Consider the following 25,233-nt stretch of genomic DNA (forward strand, 5'->3'; position numbering starts at 1 on the left):
TCCTCAGGACATAACACTAGCCTTACCCATTTTCATTCTAATGCTTCTCTCCCACTTCAATAAACATTTGCCCACTTTGTGCTAAGAAGATGGCTTTATTTATGCACTAGAGATTCCTGTTCAGACAGAACACTGGTTTATTCCTGAATAGCACCTTATTCTACCAGATCTGTACAGCCTTGTTTCTTTTTATCTATTTTACACAAGACTGTAGAGACATTTCAACTTAAACCCTTAAAAAGCTGCAGTATTCGTATCACGATCCCATTGTCTGTCCTTTGTTTTCCATTCACAACCACCATAAGAAAGTATGTTTTATGGTTAATTTCTGTTTTTCCCCTACTTGAAGTGTTTTACAATTTTTAAATTTCTTCTACATATTCTTTTTTAGAATAACCTTTCAATCTGTCCTTCTTGCTGCTCCACTCTTTCATTCTTCCCCTCTAAGGACAAGTTCATCACATTTCTAGCTCTCCCTTTTTTCTTTCTCTTTCTGTCCTTTCCAATCTATTTGGTCTTGGATTTATCTGGAGGAAAAAGGGACAAGCTATAACCTATTTGACAGAGTGTTTGACCTTTGATGATCTCAGTACATTTCCCACTGGGTAATTTCCACAACATAAAACTCCTGCCATTTAGATCTCCTGTTGGGAAAAACAAGAGAACTGGAGATTGCAAATGCCATGAATCCAAAAAAGAGCATTTTCAGTGTGGTTTAAAGGCTACTTTGCTAAGATATTTGCAGATAAAAAAGTTTGATGGTGGTATCTTAGTACTAAGTAGCTCTTGAAATATAATTTGACCAGGGCTGTTTATTCTACAACATTTTCATTGTCACTTTCCTGGAGCTTCCTGGAAAGCATCATTATATCTTCTAGGTAGTTTGTTTTTAATTGTCATCAGCTTTAACCAGCCAGGATCAGTGACAAACACACAGACAAACACTTGTAAAAGTTACAGTCCAAAAGATCTGGAGTATATAGCAATAGCACTTACACTTATATACCACTTCACAGTGCTTTATAGCCCTCTCTAAGTGGATTATAGAATCAGCATATTGCCACCAACAATCAGGGTCAGTACATGAAAAGGATGTGTTTTACGGATATAATTCTCCCTCTCCCTGTTTATTGCATTTCACATTGTTGGCACTACCATTCTTAAGAATTAAGTTAAATTTAGATTTGGACTCTTGTTAAAAGACCCAAATCTTGCATATGGTCTTCACGTTCCAAGCTGTGCACTCAGAATCTACATTGGCTGGCAGATCCTACCTTTGCATTCAGCTGATATCTTTCCTTCATGAACTGAATCTTTTCACAAGAATCGTTTTGCTCTTAAAAACTACTTTAAAAAAAGGTAAAGCAAAACAATAAGAAAAACTTAACTATTCTTAGTAAGATATGTTTCAAAGTTTCTTTTCAATGTTGCCCAACAAACTTTCCAATGAAGAGTCAGTGAAATGGATCAATCACTCTGGGACAACCAAGGGGAGTAAGGGAATATCTCTTCCCTTAATTGTTCACTACAGGTGATCCTCAATTTATGACCACAACTGAGACTGGAATTTTTGGTCATTGAATAAAGAGATTATTAAAAGAATCATCATGTGATTGCTTCATTCAACGGGCACAAATTCATCTCCCAGGTTGTTAAGCAAATGGAGCAAAAAAAAGAAAAACCATGTCCAACAGAGAAACTCCATCCTATGCAGGGCCAAATCTTTCTAGCAGGTAGCTCTTTCACTCTCAAAGAACTTGGTGCTCTCTGAGCTTGCTTTTTTCTTGCAGACGTTTCATTACCCAAATTAGATAACATCATCAGTGTTAATAAAAAGTGCTGGTTACTGTCAGTTTATATTCTGGTAGTTTGCCTGTCTGTGTTGTGGGGGCGGTCTTAGAGAATCTTTGATTGGGCTGTTTGCTGTTTGCTTCTTTGGCAATTGCTTGATTTCTGGTGGAGAGGTGCTTGAGTCTTTTTGTTCCTTTCTGGGCTGGTTGATATCCTATTTTTCATAATCTATATATGTTGTTAATGTCTATGTGTCTGTTGATGGCTGATTTGTCAGAATGCCAGGCTTCTAGAAATTCCCTTGGACTTGGCTTGGTCTAGGATGGTCACATTTTCCCAATTGAAACTATGGTTAAATCTGTCTATATGTTGTGAAACTAAAGAATTTTCATCATGTTTTCAGACTACTAGTTGCTGTTCATGGATGCGTTCTGCCAATCTTCTGAGGTTTATACACTATGCAAAAGAGACTATCACCCAGCCCCAAAAGACCCAAGCACCAGCAATCAGCACCAAGATCAGCATAGATTAATTCCAAGGTTAATATCAGACCAGCAGTCAAGTAAACAATACCTCAATCAAGCAACTGCCAAAGAAACCAGCAGCAAGCAGACCAACCAAAGAATCTCTAAGACCATCCCCACCAACACTGACAAGGCAACACTAGAATATAAACTGACAGCAATCAGCACTCCTTACTAGCACTGATGATGTTATCTAGTTTGGATAATGAAACCTCTGCAAGAAAACAAGCAAGCTCAGAGAGCACCAAGATGTCATTGTTTGAGCTACAAACATTCTCCTTTATTAGTACTTTCAAAAAAACTACCTGCAGGAGGGACTCTGCCCCAAGCAGGGCCTGAATTCTTCCAGCAAGCGGCCTTTTGACTCTTGAATGGAAGCAGATTTGAAGATCCTAACTTCTTTGCCATTTGGCTGGTCCAGGAAAGCAGTGGATGTTTCTTGCTGTGCCAGTTTAGGGCAATGGCTATACAGGTTGCCTAGTGACATCAGTTGCATCAGTGCACTGTTGCATTTTTTTTTCCTGGTCAAGCGCTACAATGCAATCACATACATCTGAAAAAAAAAACCCTTCTGCAATGAATCTGCTTTGCACTGTTTTATTGATTGCCTATGTTCCAAACTGGTATGTATTTCTCTTTCTCTGCATAGTATAAATGTATTTACATACACACAGACATCTTCATCATCTATTTTTTTTTCTGTTTGACACACACAGTCAAGACTTACTTTTAAAAAATGCAGCGACTCCAGTTTATGCTTCTATCCACTGCTGCCTCTTTTTAAAATTTATTTATTTATTCATCAAATAAAAAATTAAATGCCAATGAACAAAATGAAAAAATAAACCCCTAAAATGTGACAAGGACGATAGGCACATTTAGTGTACTTATGCACTAACATTTGCACCGTTTCACTTCTTTCACTGATGTGGAAAACTATCTGCCCTAATGTAGGAAAGCCACATACTCCTTGCCAACACATGATCATATGGGAGCAGGCAAGATTCCTCATACAAACATTTTTTTTATCCTCCTGTTTTAAAACAAAACTTTGTTCTCCATATAAAACTATATGATTTGAGAAAAGATAAGGAGAGAAAGGTATTAATTTCCTTTTGGCTGCAAGAGTACAGCCTTATTATTGACTGAATTCTTTATAGCCAAGTGAGGGACATTGGCTTCTCCAGCCTCAGCAAATATAGAGTACAGAATAACAAAGTTGGAAAGGAGGTGTTCTAGACTAGTTCAATCTTCTGATCAAGCAGGAAACCTTATAACATTCTGAACAAATGGCTGTCCAATCTCTTTAAAAACTTCCAGTGTATGTTAAATACAGTACCTCTAGCTCAGTGGTCCCCAACCTTTTGGGAATCAGGGATTGGTTCTGTAGAGAGAGGTTTTTCCATGGACAAGGGGGGGGGGCATGGTTTCATGTGCTGCCTGCATCCCACGGAAGGAGCTTCACTTGTTTATGGGGCCCAGTTTTTTGCATGCTGTGGACCAGCGCAATTCCACAGATTGCAGGCTGGGGATCCCTCATCTAGCTCTTGATCTATTAAGGTAAATGTTTCATTTTCTAACAGTAACCCTTTAAAAATTATGTGTTTTCCATCAATGAAGCATCAGTAACATTTCTGAATACAAGCACACTGTGTAATGGTTGAGAATTTAAGTGTTTGCCATCTAGAAATGCAGAAGCAAAATGTTAATGACACTTTTTTACAATTGTGTGTGTGAACAAACAAAATACTGATGACTATTCTTACAATACTGTGTGTGTGTCTGTGTGTGTGTTTAGCCTATATGTAGGACAGAAACACATTATATTCCTCTATCCACATTTCCATTTGTCAAGCTGCATATAGATACTTTGAAAAGGTTATTGAGGTCACAGGAAAAACTAAAGCACTTTGATGTTTCTGAACATAACTTTCCCTAGAACATCAGCAATAATGCCTCAATTTAAAGCAGAACTGTCAAATATCTTATTAGTATTTAGTACAAGTGGATTTGGTGGAACACTCAAAGAATAGAAAATTTCAAGGAGATGATATAGCTGTGGTCATTGCTAAAATTTAATAACTTATACAAAAAGGTAAATGAAAAAAAGTAGGCCAGGGGGAATTCATGGGGGAAAAGCAAACCAACAACAAAGCAGAATTGCTTGACACATTTAGGGCAAAGAGATTCTTGATGGATAGTAGTCTTAACTGCTGCTTCTTTTTTTCTCCTCCTGTTCCAGTAATCTCCTCTACCAATGGTAAGTAATCAGACAAGAATCTCAGAGTCTGTTTGTGAATTTAAACTGTTCCTATCACCTAGGCAGCAGGGATGCTGTACATAGCATTCTGACTGTGCCAGAAAGCCAGTTCTATTGTAGTTTCTCCCTCCCCCCCTTACATTCTATAACCACATCGAGGGATGTTTATGCTTTAAAAGTACTTCTGGGAATTTATGCAGAAAATGAATGAAGATGCACATCTCTGTAAATGTCAAGAGTTCAGAGAGACAATGAGATAGATGAATTCTGCAAAACTGCTAGACTTGAATTTTGTGTTGCTGATATGCCTTTAGTCATTTTTGAATTGCTTTTTCACAATTTTGTGTGTGTGTGTGTGTGCGTGTGCGTGTGCATGTGTGTTTTTTAAAAAAATGCAAGCAAAGAAATATAACCATGGAAGTACCACAAAGAAGAGTAGGAGATTCAGTTTAAATGAATGTCATCTGGTGTGCAATGATAGGTGTTCATTTATTCTTGTCATTATATCAGATGCTTAATTTCTAAACTGAGAAATGATGAAAATACCCCACTTCTGTTTGCAGGAAAATGTTGTGTTTGTATTGGATATATAAATTATTTTAAAATGTCCTTGTGCTATCTGTGTTGGGGTTGTTCCTTGCGGCTGATTTAGAATGCTATTCACTAGTCTTTAAGCTGGCAGGAAACTCTACTGGCATAAAATTAGCTAGCAATTTCTGTCATGCTGCAGGCATGATGCAGGCAAATGGAGCTGTCCTTGTTTATGATATATAAGGCACACTGGTGGTGCTTAGTAGATTTCCCTAGCTTTGTTTCTTTCCCTGGTACAAAAGTTCAACAGCTGGTGGAAGAAACATTCACCAATTATTCTCTTTAATATGGGTTGAGGCTGGGGAGAAGGTAAGATTTGATAATGGCTAGATTGGCAACTTCAGCCATCTGTCAAACTTCACTATTTATGTGATTTCAAAGGGAGCCTATCAGCTGGTGGTTTGACTCCTTGTGGACATGGATTAAATACTATTTTACAAAGAATCTATCTTCAAAAGGACCCAGACCAGTGGTGGGATTCAAATATTTTTAACTACCGGTTCTATGGGCGTGGCTTGGTGGGCATGGCAGGGGAAGGATACTGTAAAATCTTCAGTGAGAGGTGATATTTGCCAGTTCTCCAAACTATTCAAAATTTCTGCTACCGGTTCTCCAAAACTGGTTAGAACCTGCTGGATACCACGTCTGACCCAGATTTAAATTTAGTCCTATTCCAGAAGAATACTAAACCTGTGTATAAAAGCTTTGGTTTACAGGTGATAATCTTTCTCTGTTCGGATGCTGACTTAATGCTGACTCTGTCAATCACTTAGAGAGGGCTGTAAAGTACTATGTAGTGGTTTATAAGTCTAAGTGCTATTGCTATTCTAAAAATATGCTAAGTTGGTGTTCAAAAGTGATCCAAATAGCTGTCAGATATGGAGAAGGTGGTGCCATGAATAACATGCCATCAACTTGCTTGTTGGCCAAACTGTTGCCATAGCAAAAATTGGTCCAGGGTTAAGAGCAAAATATTATGTTTAAAGCAAAACAGCTAAGAATGATCTAACACTGCCTGACTGGAGCTGAAGATTCATAGGATCATAGGTTCATAGGGTTGGAAGGGCCTTGAAGATCTTCTAATGCAACTTCCTTTTCAAGTCAGTAATACTACCCATACTACCACCTCTTACAATACTAGACAACACTGTATCAACAGTAGAGACCTTCAAATTTCTAGGTTCTACTATATCACATGAGCTAAAATGGACACCTAACATCAAAAACGTCATCAAAAAAGCACAACAAAGAATATTCTTTCTGTGCCAACTCAGAAAGCTCAAACTGCCCAAGGAGCTGCCAATACAGTTCTACAGAGGAATGATTGAGTCTGTCATCTGCACCTCTATAACTGTCTGGTTTGGTTCTGCAACCCAACAGGACAGACACAGACTTCAGAGAGTAATTAGGACTGCAGAAAAAAACAATTACTACCCACCTGCCTTCAATTGAAGACCTGTATACTGCACGAGTCAAAAAGAGGGCTGTGAAAATATTTACAGACCCCTCACATCCCGGACATAAACTGTTTCAACTCCTTTCCTCAAAACGATGCTATAGAGCACTGCACCCCAGAACAACTAGACACAAGAACAGTTTTCCCCCGAAAGCCATCACACTGCTAAACAAATAATTCCCTCAACACTGTCCAACTATTTACAAAGTCTGCATTACTATTACTATTAATCTTCTCATCACTCCTTATCACCCATCCCTTCCCACTTGTGACTGATTGATTGTAACTTTGTCGCTTGTATCCTTATGATTTATATTGACTGTTTCCTAGTATGATTTGATTGCTTATTGTTTCCTATGGCTATCATTAAGTGTCATATCTTATGATTCTCGACTCTTGATGAATGTATCTTTTCTTTTATGAGCACCGAGAGCATTTGCACCAAGACAAATTTCTTGTGTGTCCAATCACACTTGGCCAATAAAGTATTTTATTCTAATCCTCATCCCATCCAAATGAAAATGCAATCTTTTCTTAAAAATCTCCACAGATGGATGACCCACAACTCCAGGAAGCAGGTTATTCTACTGTTTAATAATTCTCACTGTCAAGAAATTTTGTCCTTATTTCAAAGGAAGAATTCTGTTTGAGATTTAGAGCTCAGAGGTTCCAGGATGAAAACTGTAGAGAACAGATTATTAGAGTTTTGGCAATTTTTTTTTGTTCTTGGATATGGATGCAATTTTTTTTTATTAAGACTTAAGAAAATCAATTTAGATTTTCCAGAATGAGGAATATCTCTAGGGATATTTTGGTGCATTTTGTTAGAAAGAAGACAAGGGATCAAATTGTGCCACAGCATTTCAACATAAGATTGAAAATGGATAATGCAGTACAGATACAATTACTCTGAAAGAGATCGTAATTTCAAGTAAAAGAAAATAATACACCTTGTTGGTTTAAAAACTTAAACAGGAAAATATATTTTAATGGGATAAAGTGGAAGATTTTTATTTGTAAACAATAGAGATTTAGACTGAATTTTATTTCTAAGCTGAGAGATCCTTTTAGAAAGGTGTTTGTAGAAAGTAGAATTGGAAGTGATGGTAAAGGAGTTTTCACAGGAAATTACACAAAACCTGAAAAAGATGCAGCATAAATCTTAGGGTGAAGAATATATTTCAGTAGACAACATAAATAGAAATTGAGTCATTTTATACCTAAATCCAGACTTTGTATTAACTGATAAACATAGCAGATTTGTTTGGGCAGAAGGCAATCTAGTGGGGTTAAAATTAAAGTCTATGGTGCTGGGAGTTTATGCCCCATTTGATGTTAACAAATAACTTATTGAGAAACTAGTAGACTTCTCTTATGCAACTTGGCATTTCATAGGGCTGGAGTGGTCTCTCCCAATTTGATAAGACTTCTGAAAAAGATAATAAAGTATTACTCAATGTAAACTATTAAAAGACCCATTTAGGGGTTATTAAGTTTTTTATTGTTTTTTATTGTTTTGAAATGTATTTATTCATTTTTGAACTATAAGCTGCCCAGAGTCATTGATTGAGATGGATGGCTATAGAAATTGAATGAATGGATACATAAATAAAAAACCTAATTTTCAAAAAGATGCAGATCCTTTTCAACAATAGATATGATCTGGAGTTCAAGAGACATGGCTAATAAAATTTCCAAAGTAGAGATTTTAAGCAAGGATGACTCGGGTCATTATCTTATGACTGGTTTATAAAAGAAAATTTAAGATATAAACTAAATGAAGCATAATTGCAGAAAGAAGAAATTGCTGAACATTGCAAAAACATTTTTAAATAATTTTAATGAAGATACTAATTTGAGAATGGTCTGGGATGCAAATAAAACTTTTATGAGAGGGTATCAGATACAATACAATTCTCAAATTAAGAGAAAGATGGAAGAAAAAAAAACCACAAAATATTTTGAACATGATAAAAAGAAAAAAAAAGAAAAATTGAAGAACTTTTTAACAAGATATCAATGTTAACAATAAGAGAAATCAAAATAAAATTGAATTATGAGAAACAAAAAAATTATAAATATAGGAATAAACTAGAGAAATGGTTGGCTTATAAACTTAGAAGAGAAAGAAAAAAGAAAATAATATTGAAGTTACAAGAGTGGGATACTCTATTAATGGATAATGTGGCTACAGAAAAACCATTTTATTAATATTGCTCTAATTTGTTTAGGGGACATGATATTCCAGAGGAGAAAATAAAGGACTATGAAAATGAAATCTACCAAGGATTATAGAAGAACAAAGGAAAATTATGATGAGACCTATAACAATAAGAGAAGTTTTAAAAGGTATAAATAACGGTAAATCACAAAGATGCCTGGACAAAGTTGGGTTATCAAGTCTGTATTATAAACGTTTTCAGCATGAACTCTTTCAAATTCTGCATAGTATGATGAACTCTATTTTACAAGGAGGATACATGCTAGAGAATTGAAAAGATGCTACTACAACATTAATACTTAAGGAGGGGCAAGAGTTAAGTTTAACAAGAAACTACAGACCAATGTCATTATTGAATAAGGACTGTAAGTTGTTTACAGTGATTTTAGCTGAAAGATTGAAAATATTTTTGCAAGAAATTCATTAATAGAACCAATGTGGTCTTTTTTTTTTAACCTAAAAGAGAGCTAAGGGATAATGTTAGAACACTGCTGGACATTTTGGAATATTTGGGACATAATGAAAACAAGCCACATTAGATTTTTTTTTTAAATGCAAAGAAGGCTTTTGCCAATTTGAACTGGACTTTCCATTTAAAGTTTTGAAAGATATGAATTTTAGAGAGAATTTCAGAAAATGGATGCAATTGAGTTATACTTCATGGATGATACAAATAATTATTAATGGAGATTTAACTAAACCATGTGAGATACAAAGAAGAACAAGTCAAGGTTGTCAACTATCTTCTTTCATGTTTATTTTAATTCTTGAAATATTGAATAGACACATAAGACAAGATAACAGGATTTTGGGTACAAAGATTTAGAAAGAGTCATACAAATTGAGAGTTTTTGTGGATGTCTTGGTTTTGATATTGGCAGACTTCTAAAAGGCATTGAACTTTTAATGAGCAATTTAAAAGAATTTGGGGCAGTAGTAGGATTCAACATGATTAAACAGAAGACAAAGGTGTTAATAAAAAGCATGAAGACACAAGATCAAATAGAATTGATGAATAAGAAAGATTTTAAGATTAAGAAGAGGGTGAATACTCAGATATTACTATTACAAATATGAATTGTATACTTTTTTCAAAATAATTATGGTAAGACATGGAATGATATTTAAAAAGATATGTCTGTGACTGAGAATTTGAATAAATTGTGTCATGTATCATGGTTATTTGTCACCAGAGAAATTGTCTAGAATGTATAAAGCAATATCAGATCTTTGCTAGAAATGTGAACATGAAGGAACATTTTAGTGTGTATGGTGGACATATAAAGAATCCAAAAACTTTTGGGTAGAAATAAAAACACTGATTCAGAAGTTTTTAAATACTAATTATGAAATTATGTGTACAACTAATATCAGATATTTTTCTCTGGGGACTAATAGGTGCAGTTAGGGGGGAAAACCCCCACAGAATATTGTTCTTATATATAGCAACTGCAGCAAGATTATTGTATGTTCAGAAGTGAAAAAGTTTGACAGTACCCATAACAGACACATGGATGTAGAAATAGCTATTTTTTTATTTGAAGAGGAATATTTACATTTATGACAAACAGGAAGCTCTTTATAGATTTTTGCATGAAACAGAAAAAAATGACCTTATGATGATTAGAAAACAAAATTGGATAATAGAAAAAGTGAGTAATCATGGAGTAAGAGATAATTTTGTAATCATTAATATATTTGCTGCAAATGAAATTGGCAAATTCTTGTTTTATTTCCAATTACTTTTTCACTTTTTTCTTTGTTTTACTTTATTCCTGCATTAGTTTGTATTAGTTTAAGAAGAGATTAGATAACCATTTGTCTGAAGTGGTATAAGGTTTCCTGCCTAAGCAGGGGGTTGGACTAGAAGACCTCCAAGGTCCCTTCCAATTCTAACTTTTTTATGTTGTCTAAAAAACTTGAAATTCCTCTTATTTCAAATTTGGGTCTCCTTACATAAAGCTTTTACTCATTGTCCTTCCCTGGGATGCTATGGAAAATAAATCCACATCGTCTCCCTTTGACAGCCTTTCAGATATTGGAAGACTGCTATCATGTCTCCCCTGAGCCTTCTCTTCTTGAGGTTTAACCATTCATCATCGGATTTAGCCTCCAAATCCCTCACTATCTTTCCTTCACAATATGTTTGCACTGCTCACTGCACTCTTTCCAGTTGCTTAATAAAGGCAATGTCACAAGGATATATCAAAATAAGTATATAATTAAAAATACTGAAGTAGTTTCTGCCAAGGTTAGGTGCAAGGGAGGAAACAACTGTAGTACCTTGCTCATGTAAAGCAGAAGTTTAGTGGCGGTTGTAATAGAAATGAGAATTCTGGCCAAGGTTAGCTAAGTTCCCATTTTTACCACCTTTCCTTTTGTAATAAATAGTTTGCATTTTCAAGGTGAAGATTTTTGTATGTGTTTCCCCCTCACCCCCACCCAACATTAATGTTTATAACCATCGTACTACTGGATGCATCTATCATTTGCTGCACTTTGGCTTTGAATATAATTTCATTTTTGTAGGGAGTTTTGCCTTTCCTCCAGGAAATACAAAGATTTGTGAGAAATCTGTGAGAAAGCTGGTTATATAAAGTGAAATAAATGAACGATCAAAATAAATAAAAATAAAATAACCCCGGGAGAGTAAATTAGGTTGAGAGGAGAGTCTGGTACAAATTTCCATGGAAGATGGGTATTTCACTCTGTTTCTGATCCTAGTTCAAAACTTTAACCAATATATAAACATAAGGCTATCTGAGGAGCTCTTTCCTATTATTTAATAGCTTCATAAGGTATAACTTTTTTCAATTTTACTAGGCATGTGGAAACACAATGATGAGAGCTTGTGGTAAAATCTCAGCAAGACAACCCTCCCTCCCTCCCTTTCTTCCTTTCTCATCTCTGTCATTTCACCATGTTACTTTGAAAATCAATGTCAAGAAAAGGCACAGTCTAACACAAATATCTCACTGTGTTGAAATAAATGGAACTGTGATTGTGTGTATGTGTATGTCTGTGAGAGAGAGAGGGACAGAGGAAGAGAGGAAGGGAGAGAGAGGGGGGAGGGGGGAGGGAGGGAGAGGGAGATTTTTTAAAAGTTGTGCCATTTCAAATGGTGGGCTGGATCTGTTGCCTGAGAAAGCACTTTGCTATAGCTTCTAAATGTGTATTCTTGCCCACTCTCATTATTTGTAGAGTCGAACTTGTGTAGAATATTTCTAGAAGTTTTCTGACTTGGGGAAGTATGGTAATTCTCTGGTGGATGTAGGGAGTTTCTCATTGAATGTATTCAACAAGCACCGGCAAGGCACAAAACACTGTAAAATCAGGCTGAACACTGAGAACTTTCCCTAAAATTACTCTTACCAAGAACCTATGAGCCCCAATTATTTAATCTATGTAGCTGCTCTTTATAGCATTAATTATTTCATTTAAATAGGAACATTATTGTTTTCTATGTTGTAGCAGCAGCAGCAGCAAACCGTGGCTGCACTTCTGAATGCTCTTTAAATAGCTGTAACCACTAGATGGGGATAAACAACCTTCCTTTCCACTGAGACTGCCACAGTGAAGGTATCAAATATTGCCTACAGTGCACTAGATATAGAATCTTAAGATTTTTGAGTAAATCTTGCTATTTGTTAGCTGTAGGCTGCTTGCTATTACATTGAACTGATATGGTGAAATTTCTGTTTGTATGTATGGGCAGGGATACAGGATAGATGCAAATTCTGTTTAGGAAGAATTGTCCCTAGTGTTAATGTTGGGGGCCCAAATAGTATTTTCAGTGATTCAGGACCTACTGGTCACTAATAGGCAGTAGGGTAGAGATACAGAGTTAAGGATTTACTCATTATCCCTCTTGATCTGTCGTCATGACTGCTGTTTGTTTAATGAGAATGCTAATCTCATTAATCTCATCAAGTGAGGCAAGAAAGCCTTCAGAGGTGTGTGAACTGGTGGGAACTTTTGTCTCCCTTAGGCTGGATCAGAGTAGAAGATTGAGGCTCATGGCAAGTTGTGCCATGGTGAGTTGGCCAAGGCAAAGTATCCTTCAGTGAGGTGTTGGTGGCAAAGTGACATTGGTGAGGTGGCAGTGACATGGCGGTAGCAGTGAGTTGTCCCGTTCTGGCTAATCTGAGTTCACTTCCTTCTGCCAGGCATATATACTATCGCATATTCCTGGTAGGATATAACTAATTAGATCTAGAATTGTCTATCCCTACAAAATATTTCCTATAAATAAATCCTTTTCTGTTAACACTTATACTATTGGTCAGGTTAGATTTCAGCTCTTAGAAATGCTCTTATGCAGCAAGACAGGCAACATGCTTTACCACTCAGAGTTGAGTCTAATGAGAAATTCAAGGCAAATTGTCTGTCAAGATCCAAAGCTGTTAGTGGCTGTTAAATGGGGAACAAATGTTTACAGTGTATTTATTCATTCTGAAAGACATTCGCAAAGGAGTGTATTGATCTCGATTCTTTTGCACCTTGATGGGAAATCTCAGTGGCTCACTGAATCAGCCGTGGGAACAGTTTGTTTGATGTCTATAATACAAAATCAGAACCAAAATCATTATCTGGACAGTAGTGTCAAATTCTTGGAAAGAACCAATCCAGCACAGATGCTGAACCTGACATATGTAAGAATATGTGTACACTAGCTAACATGAAGACAGAAGATAGAGCAATGTTATCAGGAATTACAATGATAGTTCTGAAAATACCTATCTATCATTGTAATTCTTGATAGTTTATCAAGAATTACAATGATAGGTATTTTCAGATGGATGTATGAATCCACTAACAAGAAATAATCCCATCTTCCTATGATTCCATAGTACCATCAGTGCATATATAGGATTATAACAGCATCCTATTTAGCAGAGTTAACTTTTGGTTTTATTGCTAAAACAGTGTCTACTAAAACAATGAGCCCACTGGATGCAGCCTTGTATGAATTGCTAGGTTCAGAGTCCCAGTGTGGTCTGCAAAATTCTATATACTATAAAGAAATTAATTTGTCCCTCATACCCAAACCTACCTGTTGTTTTATCTGGTAAATCTCAAGGCATCAGGTGGGAATTATCTCTTGATTCTAATGCTTATGGATTGTACCCTGGTTCTTCTCATAAATTTTGTTAGCTTCTCCTCTGAGATGCCATTTATAATTCCAGTTCTTGGTTCAGTTTCTGTTCCTTTGCCCTTTGCTTACAAATCTAATCTGTTTCTAGAGCTTCCACTTTGCCATCAAACACACAACACATTTTTACATTGCACTAGCACATCCCAGTTGGATCATTTTGCTGAGTGTAGTATAAAGGTACAAGAGAAAAAAAACTATGATCTGTGTAGATAAGAGTCTTTATTTCTCAGGTTCATATTTTCCCACAATTGAATACTGCACACTGACAAATTTAAAGAGACAATTTCTTTTCAATTGAGGAAGAAACAACAAACCTGAGATTTAGAATTTCTCCTGCAGCAATTGTTCAATTACAAGTAACACTTTTGACAGCACTAAGTGCTACCATTGGTATCCTGTTGTGCTTATGATTGTATGTTACATTACAAGGGATGTTTGACAAATCTATGCTGAAATATGTAATGCAATACACATAGTACAAGGTACTTGGAAATCAGAATTATGAATCACAGCACTAAACTATGGTTCCCCCCCCCTTCATACTCATAACAAGAACTGCTTTGGAGTGGTGTAGTCCTATGTTGCAAGGAAAGTATGTGCGAAAGGGAGGAACACATGACAAGGACCAGCTGCTACTGAATCACATTTTTTCCTCTCTATGGGAAATTAATTAAGAGGTAGGTAACCCTCTTGAACAATGTCTTGTATATACATAGTATCTCTGCAAAAGAGTATGGAAGAACTTCCTCGAGATGTCTATGGGACCAAGGTGACCAATCAGCCCTAGAAAACCTGAAAAAACTTTCACCTTATAAAACTGTTAAATATACTGGTGCTACTAATGCTGATATTCTTGACATTATAATTCAGTAAAGAAGAGAGATTTTCTGGTTGACTTTTTTTCTGGGCTCAGAAAGCAAAGCAAAATCTGGCGTGTTTATTATGTACATGGGAAACCACCAGGATGTTGCTTTTGTTTTACCTAGAACAAATAAGCATTCAGGCTTCAATGTTGATATGATCAAGGTTCACCTGAGGTTAGAGTTAGGCTGATTCCCAGTGCAATGTTTTTGGGTCTTCTCATTAGATGTCATCAGTTGGAAATGGGCTTGGAAATTTAGCTTGTGGGAAACTACATGTTGAAGGATCTTTCTGACACAGGCTGGACACTTCTGTACAAATGAGAAGAAAAATATGAAAAGATACTGAGATGATAGTTAAATTCTATATTATAATGTATTATGATATGGATGTACAATGTCTAGGATATGCATATTCAGTTGGCAATCAAATAGTGAACCAATAGAGTTTGGTTCAAAGTTGGATACTAAGATAAGGTATTGAACTAGGACTGGGCAGGCCAAGAAAGTCATTGATGACTTTCATTGGATGTATTGCCAGTTGGTCCCTGCAGCCTCACCTGCCTCACAGAATTGTTGTGGGTAACAAAATGAGGAGGAAGACTATTATGTTGAGCTTCTGGACAAAAGACAGTACAGACATTCAAATAAATAAATGCAGGCAAGCATCAAGAGATTCTCAAATGTAGAACAAATTGAAAGGAAAAATGGAAAGAGAACAGTGACTGAAAGTATAGCTGTGTTGCATCTGTACAGACAATGATGCAAGCTATCATGTTCTTCCAGTTCCAAGTCCAAAAGGTTGCAAAGGGAAGATGGAAGAAAACTCTAATTAATGGTGCCAGAGTAGTAATAGTTGCAATGTAAGGTTAGAGAGACAGAAGCCACTTTGTGGGACAAAGAACTTTCTTCCCTTGTATCAGAATCTAGATTATATGGTTGGAACTAGTTTGAGCCCACCATATGGTCTCACATATTGGTCTACATCAGGGGTCTCCAACTTTGGCCACTTTAAGACTTGTGGAGTTAAACTCCTGAGGCTGAGGAACTCTGGTAGTTGAAGTCTATAAGTCTTAAAGTGGCCAAGGTTGGAGACCCCTGGTCTACATAACAACCACTATGGCTATAGCAAGAAGCTATCTTGTTTTTTTTTTTTAAAAAAAAATCTTTATCCTTGGAGTAAATCTGTCTTTCTATCTGATTAATGGGCTGTTTCCATGCCTAATATGACTTTTGTCTCCTGGTCTTCATGTTTTAAGGGCTTCGTTCTTCTGAGATAGGTTTCCAAATACATACTTTCAGGTTTCCATGTGATGGTTTAGGATTAGTCTAACATCTTCACCTAACATCAAGTAGGACTGTCCCCCTATCTCTGCTCCAGCTGAAATGTTAATAACTTCTAATTTGGTTTCCCTGTCTTTGTCCAGTATTTTTTGGACTCTTTATTCTGGTAGTCAATCATTTTGCCAGCAACTTTAAAGTGTTAGCTTATGAAAATGCATTTGGCACATTTACACCCTGTTAAGATTGCACTCAAACATTCCAGGCTGTTCAGTGCTTTTCTTCCCAAATAAATAACAGGATACTTCTCAGAAGTACAGTACTGTGGCATCCTAGAAAAAAAAACATACAGAATATATTTTTGAGATGAATATTGACACTTTCTATTTTCTGGCTGCAGAAATGTTATACATTTTTAACATTTGCATATTCTTCAGTCTAAAAATACCCATATAGAATTGAGTGGGGCCATTGTAATAAGCAAGCTTGCCAATGAATGATCATAGGGATGCTTGATGAACAGAGTCTTCCTGAATGCTTGCATGAAAATTCCCATTTTGTCCGAGGACTGAACATTAGAGCACACTCACCTTGGCTCACAAGCAATTCTGAAGAACTTACACAGAGTGGCCTATTTTCACTCCAAGCAAGAAAATGAACCTTCCAGCTCAAAGACAAAGTTTTCAGTAATTCAAAAAGCTCACCCCTTTTGCATTTTAAGCACTAGCTGGTCTAAATAAAGCATTCTGTACTTTCCCATTTACTCTGTCTTACTGGAGGTATCTGCTCTTTCAAAGAACCTTCTTTTGTTAATAAAAAAAAATGGCCCTAAAGAAAGGAGAGAGAACGTGATTTGTCTTTGAAGATTTATTTTTATCTTCACCAGCTGTTAAGCCTGCCCCACTGGCTTATACTGCCAAAAAAATAAAATAAAATAAACCTTGGTATTTCATTTGTTTCGCAGGCTTCTTGGGGGAAAATATAATATGTTTCTTGGCATTGCATGTCCTTGTTCTTCTGAATTTAGGAAGATATGATTTTTCTTTAGCGTGCATTTCCAGGCAAAGCAGCACTTCCTATCCCTTAATAGGACAGTTACCAGGAGGGGTAACATTCAGCAGAACCTGGTGAATATGCAAAACAAGAGCCTGAAAAGCATACTAATGACTGCCAGTTCATGCTGTCTGTGGAGGATTACTTGGGATTATATGTAATTATCTGAAATTGCACACTGTTTTTTGCCAATTTTTTTTTCTGAGAAGGGGTGTAATCGATAGGGCTTCTAATTTTATTTTTTTCCCCTTTAACTATTGCCTTCCATTTCCATTTGCTTAGATGGAAAGTAGACTACGTTTATAATAAATAAGAAAGCTATGAAAAATGTCACATATTCAGAGTTTTGAAACAATGAGCAGCTCTGAAACCCACAGAGTTTCCCTTTACTTTCCAGCCAAACCCCCAGTTCAGGCCTTGTGAAAAATAACACTAAGACACATATACCCCAGACAGGTGGAAAATGGTTCAATTATTGCATTGGATAAATAAGCTTTACAGAAAAAGAACAAATATCTTATCTTTGTCTTGTGGCAAAATTCATTTCTGAGACTCTAAATTGAGGCAACAGTTTTTTTTTCCCTTGCAAAGGATCATCCTGCCAGAGCTAAGCCATCAGGTGGCTTCATAGAAACAGAATCTTCTGAACCCAAATAAAAAATAGATAAGGATATATTTTTGTTCTCCTTTCAACAACAAGAAAACAGTGAAATGCCAAAAATATGATATCATCAAAGGGAAGACCAGTTTTTAGCCCACAGTGCACTCCTAGACTCTGTTCATAAGAAAGGCTCATGTGTTGCATAGAGAACTGTGAAGGTCATCAAGAGCAGTGTTTTTCAAACTCTGTAATTTTAAGATGACTGGATTTCAGCTTCCATGCTGGTTGGGCAATTTTGGGAATTGAAGCCCACCCATCTTAAAGTTGCTGAGGTTAAGAAATACTGATTTGGAGCTTGCTGGCTGGAGAATTCTGGGAGTTAAAGTCCACCCATCTTAAACTTGCCAATATTGGAAACTTAGGTAGTAAACAGAGTGTATAAAAAAAATACCCACTTCAATGGAAAGCTTTGTACCTCCAAAGTTCATTGAGATTTGAGAGATTTCAGTTCTAGTTACAGTGGCCCCTTGGTACTCAACTGCTTTGAAACTTATCAAATTTAGTATTCAGTGCATTTTGACATGAAAATTTTGTCCTGGTACTCATCGTTTGTTTGATCCTCAACATAGAAGCTGAAACTTACTGGTGTCGGCTGTCTTGTGACTTATTACATTATTCCTTATGGGAAAAAATTGTTTTGTTCTCATCATTTTTGGTACTTATTGCACTTCCTGGAACCAACTAATAATGAGTACCAAGGCACCACTCTAACAAGAAGATTTTACTTTGGGGTCATTCAGCAAACGAGGGCAATGGAACAGCAAAAGCAATAGGCTTATTTACTGATTAGACCAGTGGTGGGATTCAATTTTTTTTACTACTGGTTCTGTGGGCGTGGTTTGGTGGGCGTGGCAGGGAAAGGATACTGTAAAATCTCCAGTCAGAGGTGGTATTTGCTGGTTCTCCGAAGTACTCAAAATTTCTACTACCGGTTCTCCAGAACTGGTCAGAACCTGCTGAATGCCACCTCTGGATTAGACACCTCCTGATGATAAAAGGAAGGAAGGAAGGAAGGAAGGGAGGGAGGGAGGGAGGGAGGAAGGAAGGAAGGAAGGAAGGAAGGAAGGAAGGAAGGAAGGAAGGAAGGAGCATATATCACTGCTAGTCATTTTGTGGATCCATGGTCACATTTTATAGTCCACCCTAATGGCACCACCATCCATTAATGCAATGTGTATATTCGATCAATTGCTAGTTCACTCTTTAAATTAAGAATGCCAGTTTATAAACAGATCAGATAATTTTAAATCCCAAGATCAAGTGAGCAGAAGGAAGAATACATACTTCTTTCTCCCAAGCGTGTTGAATTGCATTAGATAAAATTAATGTTTATATATTATGAATATAAAAGTCAAATCATGGCCCAATGCTAGTAAATACTGAGACATGAATCTACAGTGTAAGTGACAAAGGAGCAGCTCTTTTTCCAAACCAATGTCCCAACACATTTTTTTTGTTAAATCTGTCAGTTCCTGCTAATCATCTGTTTGTAAAATATATATGAACTGGTGTGGCAACCAGGATTTTAATGTATTTTGAGACATTGGAGGAAGGTTTTTTTTTTTAAATGCCTTAAAAAAGGGCTGCATACAGTATGCAGTGGAAATTTGGATACAGAAATTTTTGTGTCCTATTTATGTTAAATAAGTGGGCTTTTGTACCTGGCAGTTTACCAGCTATGCTCTATGCATTTGCCAATTTAACTGCTGCTGAATGACAGGTGTTTTCATTAAGAGGGCAATCTTATGTGCTCAAGAAGCCTTCTTAACCTGACTAGCTCCAGATGTTTTTTCCTAGACATTGTATGCTCCTAGACTTCCAATATATTTGAAGGGCAAAGGCTGATCAGAAGACTTTCCAGTGTTTTATTAAACACATTTCCCCATTTGGTTCCATTTTTTCCAAGCTCCCAAAATTTGGGACCTCAGATCATTTACATTCCTAAAAAATGATAGCATTTTCTTTTGGGACAGACTGTAAAATTGCAGCCCTCCCTCCCCCGTTCTGTTTGATAGAAAGCTCTATGATAATTTCTTCTTCAAGTAAAGATTTTAATTATTGTAATGCCTATAATTAGCTTTCATAAAAAGCTATACTCAAAACTAATGTGTCATTGTTAATGATTGATGTGGGTTTGATGATTGGACCATTTTAATTATGTACCCAGTCTTGGGGAATAGTGTAATTAGGCTATCCAAAATACTATTTGTCACTTCACCATGCATTCCAAATTCCTAATAAATCTCTTATGGTATCATGCTTGAAATTCGTCAAAGTATGTATACAGTTCCATCCCAGTAGGTGATTTCACCTTTCTTTAATTACAAGAGAGGGACACAAGAATGCAAGATGTTCACCAAGTCATATATCATGTAATCAAGGGGGAAAATCCCATTCACCTAACATTATAGGTGTGCTGGGGATTGGTGGGAGAAGATTCAGGATAAAGCAGAAGAACTGTATTTTATTTATTTAAAACATTCAGTGTTTTATTATAACCAACCTGGGCAATTCCCAATCAATTTTCCACTCATTATTAGAATATAATACTATAACTAGAATTTTATAGAATATAAACAATGAAATTCTTAATCATGGCATTAAGTCCAAAGAAGGCTGTGAGTAGGTTGCTCCCATTACTAACAATGCATAGGAAGAAAGCCTGTGCTACAGTAATGCCAGTCAACAACAAAGAAAAATGTGTATTCACGGCAAAGATGGATAGGAAAGAATATCCATATCTTTGCTGTGCAGCCTCAAGCTGGGCATCGTTCAATAGTTTACCTGAATATCCATATCATAATGCACACACAGTGAAACTTAATTGCTGCTGGTGTATAATCTCTTTCTCTGTGAAAGACTTGGTTTACCACTCTGTACTATTATATGACACATGAGGAGAAATCTTTAAATGTCTTTTTTCATAAATGCAATGAGCAGTGAAAGTTTGTAATTTAAACAGTTTCTAGGTTTATGTCTCATGTTGCAGGACATAGATATCTAGTTAGGAATGATCAATCAAATTAATTTAGGCTAAGGAAAAAAAATGTGACCAACTTCCCTTTTCATGCTTTTTTCCTTCAAACACACCCTGCACTAAGACTCTACTTTCTTAATCTACTACATCATGTCTGTGTTTGAAAATAACTTTCAAATATAAATAATCAGGTTAGGGAAGAACAATCATGCTCCAGTATAAATAAAATTGCAATCGGAAAACAATGTTCCCCTATCCAGAGAAACTCTATCCAATCTTTTGAAATCACTATGATGTCTGTGTTAACATTCTGACTGATGAACCCAACCAAAGCAAGCACAATTGACACCTTCCGATCTCTTAATGCAAAACTTTATTGAGTACAACATTTCAGCACTGATGAACTAAATCTACCTAATTGCTGCACAAACCCACATAATGATAGATTTCTCCCACCCCCATTAGTGCAGCTCACATTGTCCAATTGAGTGTCATTGTATTGTTATGAGAAAAAGTCTCTGGTTTTGGCAAACACCTGTCAAAGTGTCCTTGGTTCTCATGGCTTGTCTTCTGGAAATCTGGAGCTTACATTTCATTTCACCCTTCCCTCCCCCCTGGTTCTTTGGCAAGTTGAGAAGTGGTAATGGTTGCAACAGCATAAGCCTGCTTTGAACTTGACAATCTGCTACCAATTGCATATCCATGATGTTAATAAGGTTGACTAATTTCTTGTTCCTATGGATGAAAATTATATTGGAAGTGCAGCTATAGAATCCTCAATGCATTAGAACAGTGGTTCTCAACCTATGGTCCATGGATGTCATCACAGGGGTCCAAGAAGGCTTGAATACATTTTATTATTTAAATCCTGAGTTAAGTCTTGGTGGTCTGTGGCACTGTCTATGGCCACAAAATGTATCTATAAGGGAGTCTGTGGTGAGGAAAAAGTTGAGAACTACTGCACTAGAATAAGGACAGTTGAGGCCTGCTTCCCCATCCCCATTCTGCTTTTTTCTGCTTGGAAGATTAATACTGTTAAGTTCTTCCTTTCATCCAGTTTCCTACAGGAAGAATATTTTAATTATAGTATAGGGTTTCCTGCCTGAGCAGGAGGTTGGACTAGAAGACCTCCAAGGTCCCTCCCAACTCTGCTATTCTATTCTATTCTTCCCTATTATAGTGAAGAAAGATCAGAGATACATGCTTTGTGTGAGAGCATGCAGCTTCCTTAATAAACTTTATTAAAGGTTATTCAAGGATATGTCTTTGGATATTGGCTGGGTGCTGGAACTGTCAGTTGTGTCTATGCAATACTTTTAGACAAGGTTATTTTTGTGTGAGGCTAACATTAAAACACTGTTGTATACTTTCCCCCTCAGAATTGTGGTATTCATATTCATTGATAGGAACACTTTGTCCTGAATATCTTTTAACTTCAGTTTGTGTTGTTTGATCTCATAGTGTTGGTGGTGCTTGACAGACTTGTGATGTACTTGAAACCATAGTAAATTGCATTTTTAGTGGCTGCAGCTTTGTAGAATTGGTAATAGTCGAAGAAGGAACTTCATTTACCTCCCAGCTCCTGAGCTTGATATCATAAAAGATAACTTGGTGCTTTTTCAGCTCAACTCAGAGGAACAGGGATAGTGTCTCCTCTTCTCTCCCCCACAAAAGTATATATAGAAGTAAATTCGAGGATTGAAGAAGGCAGGGGTGGGATTCAAATTTCTTAACAGCTGGTTCTGTGGATGTGGCCTAATGTGTGGGTGTGGCTAGGTGGTCATGTGACTGGCTGGGTGTGGCTAGGTGGTCATGTGACTGCGGTGGGTATGGGTAGGTGATCATGTGACTGGGGTGGGCGTGGTTAGGTGGCCATTAGACTGGCAAACCAAATATAAGTGTCCTCGCTTAATGTCCAGTTGCTTAGCAAGTGTTCTAATTTATGAGTGACCTCCCCAGAGCACTACTTGATCTGTTTTTGGAGTTTTGACAATCCTACACACACACACACACAAACACACACACACACACTCACTCACTCTCTCTTATGACCAGTTACAACATCCCACACAGTCATGTGACTGAGGTTTTCTGTTTTTTCCCCAGTTTCCTACAATTCCTTCTGCTTTCCGGTTAAAAATGCCCATTGGGGAAAAGGGACTTGTTTAACAACCAGTGTTTGCTTAATGACCACAAGGTTTACTGAATGACCATGGTGTTTGCCTAACCTGGGATCTGCAAACTTAAACATTCAAAGAGCCATTTTTCTATTTTCTTTTAAACAGATCTCTCTCTCTCTCAGTGTCTCTTTCCCCCCTCTCTCATCTTTCTCCCTCATCTCTGTTTTTCTTTCCCCCTCTCTCTTTCTTAAAGCTCTCTCTCATTTTTTTTCTCACTTTCTTTTTCTTTCTCTGTTTCTCATCTCTTTCTCTCTCTCATCTCTCTCTCTCTCTCTCTCTCTCTCTGTATCTTGTCTCTCTTTCTTTCCCTCCCTCCCTCTCACCCTCCCTCTCCTTCTCTCTGTCCCTGGTGGGGAAGGAACATCTGAACTGGTACAGGGTGGTGGGAATCTGACGAGCCAGTACAGAAGACCAGATGGCTGGCAGGGAGGTGGGGTAATCCCGCAGTCTCCCCCAAAATAAGAGAAATGCATTGGGAGGAGACTTGGCAGGCGTCAGAGGGGCAGTGAGCGCTTCACGGCTCCTGAGCGGGGTCAAGCCTCCCTGCATCCAACATCTTCACATGAGGCCATTGCTGGCAGCTGCTTCCTGCTTCTCTGCAGCCACGCTAACAGCATTCAACCTGGCTGCTTCACTCCTCCTTCTCGGTCTCATACATACAGAACAAACACACATCTCATGGTGCTGGAAGGACTTGCCCACATGCCGACTCCTTGCAGAAGATCCTCCCAGCGCCATGTGTGCACCTGAGAAGGAGGAGAAGAGTTGCCGAACTTTTCTTCCTCCCTTCCCTTTGCAGCGGAGCTGCTGAGAAGGCAGCTCCTGTGGCCTAGCTGTCCCTTTATGGTCCCCCCCTCACCCCCCACATCAAAGTATCTTAAAGGGACAGGCTGTGGTAGCTGTCTTCATGCTGTGAAAGAAGGAAGAAAAGTTCATCAACTCTTCTCCTCCTTCTCGGGCATAATGCACCGTGCATACACCATGCATACAAGGAGGGACTCACCCATGCCTCACATGTCCATGCTCTGTGTCAATGCCCAAGAAGGAGAAGACTTGCCAACACACACACAGGTCAGGCAGGGGAGCAGTGTCAATGGGGCAAGTGTCCTCCCAGCCAGCAGAGCCATGGGGCTCTGACCTCATACAAATGCAAGTTTGCAGACACCCCAGAATTCCCGGCTTTGGCTGCAAGAACTGCAGGCAGCCTTCCCCAATACATACTTCTTCCTCCCGCCACCTCATGCCAGGCAGGAAGCGTGACAGAAAGTGCCTGGCCCAAAGACACAGCCCTCCATGACGGAACCCTTCCCAGGGAACAAAGCAAGAACTTACTGATCCATCCTGAAGGGGAGCTTCAGAGTGATGGGGGAAGCGCTCCAAGAGGATGGCCCTCATGGCCCTGGGAAACAGTCTTGTGCACCACAGCAAAATTTAGTTTAGCAATTGGGAGTTGCTGCTCTGGGTACTGCAAGTCCCCCTCCCTTCAGGAAATGGCTCTGGGTGGATATCAGATGAAGACTATTTGGTCCTTCAGCCTTTTCAGCACTATTATTAGGAGCCCTTAGAATTTGAAGTGACCTTAGAGGTCACTTCTTCATCTCTGTTCAGCGCAGGACCTACTATAACATCTTGGATCATACAACTTTTGTTTCAAGATTTCCCTAGGAAAACTTACCACTTTATATGGTAGCCTACTCTACTGTCTGGCTGCTTGTACAGTCAGAAAGTGTCCCCTGAAATCTAACCTTGTAGTTTTAACCTATTGATTGTGGACCTGCCCTTTGGAGCAACAGAAAATAAATCCACCTCCCTCATCTATGTGGCAGCTGTCCAGATATTTAAAGTTTGTTCAAAAGGTTCTTTTTATAGGTTAAATATACCAAAATTCTTCATCAACATGCCAAACTCTCCACTGGGCTTGCTTCCACATCCCTCCACATCTTTGTAGTCCTTTTTGGAACTTGCTCCCATATGTCATTGTCCTTTTTGAACTATGATATCCTGAACTCATTAATGACCCTGGCATTTTCCTTATCTATTTGTATAGTAACTCTTCCTAAGAGGAAGATAAGGTTAGTTTGGCAGAATTTCTGTATCGCAGACCCATGCTGGCTCTTGTTAATTGTTACATTGCTATCCAAAGCTCACAAATATGCTGCTTAATAATCTGCTTAATGGAGCTTGCCCAATATAGATGTCAAATTGACAAGTCTGTAATTTCCA

At 37.6% G+C, this 25,233-nt stretch overlaps 1 long non-coding RNA gene across 1 annotated transcript in view; it reads right to left on the minus strand.

Annotated features, from left to right (window-relative positions):
• Positions 1-24,637, minus strand: part of LOC148127747 (uncharacterized) — a 64,019-nt gene extending 39,382 nt beyond the window's left edge. The window contains exons 1-2 of the long non-coding RNA XR_015741079.1: positions 24,343-24,637; positions 15,031-15,170 (exon numbers count right to left, since the gene is read on the minus strand). This is a non-coding gene — a long non-coding RNA (uncharacterized LOC148127747). The remainder of the gene's footprint in view (positions 1-15,030; positions 15,171-24,342) is intronic.
• Between the last annotated feature and the right edge of the window lie 596 nt (positions 24,638-25,233).

The sequence above is a fragment of the Pseudonaja textilis genome, chromosome 1 (assembly GCF_049901715.1).
Source record: "Pseudonaja textilis isolate UNSWEBS1 chromosome 1, rPseTex1.2, whole genome shotgun sequence".
Classification (NCBI taxonomy): Eukaryota; Metazoa; Chordata; class Lepidosauria; order Squamata; family Elapidae; genus Pseudonaja; species Pseudonaja textilis.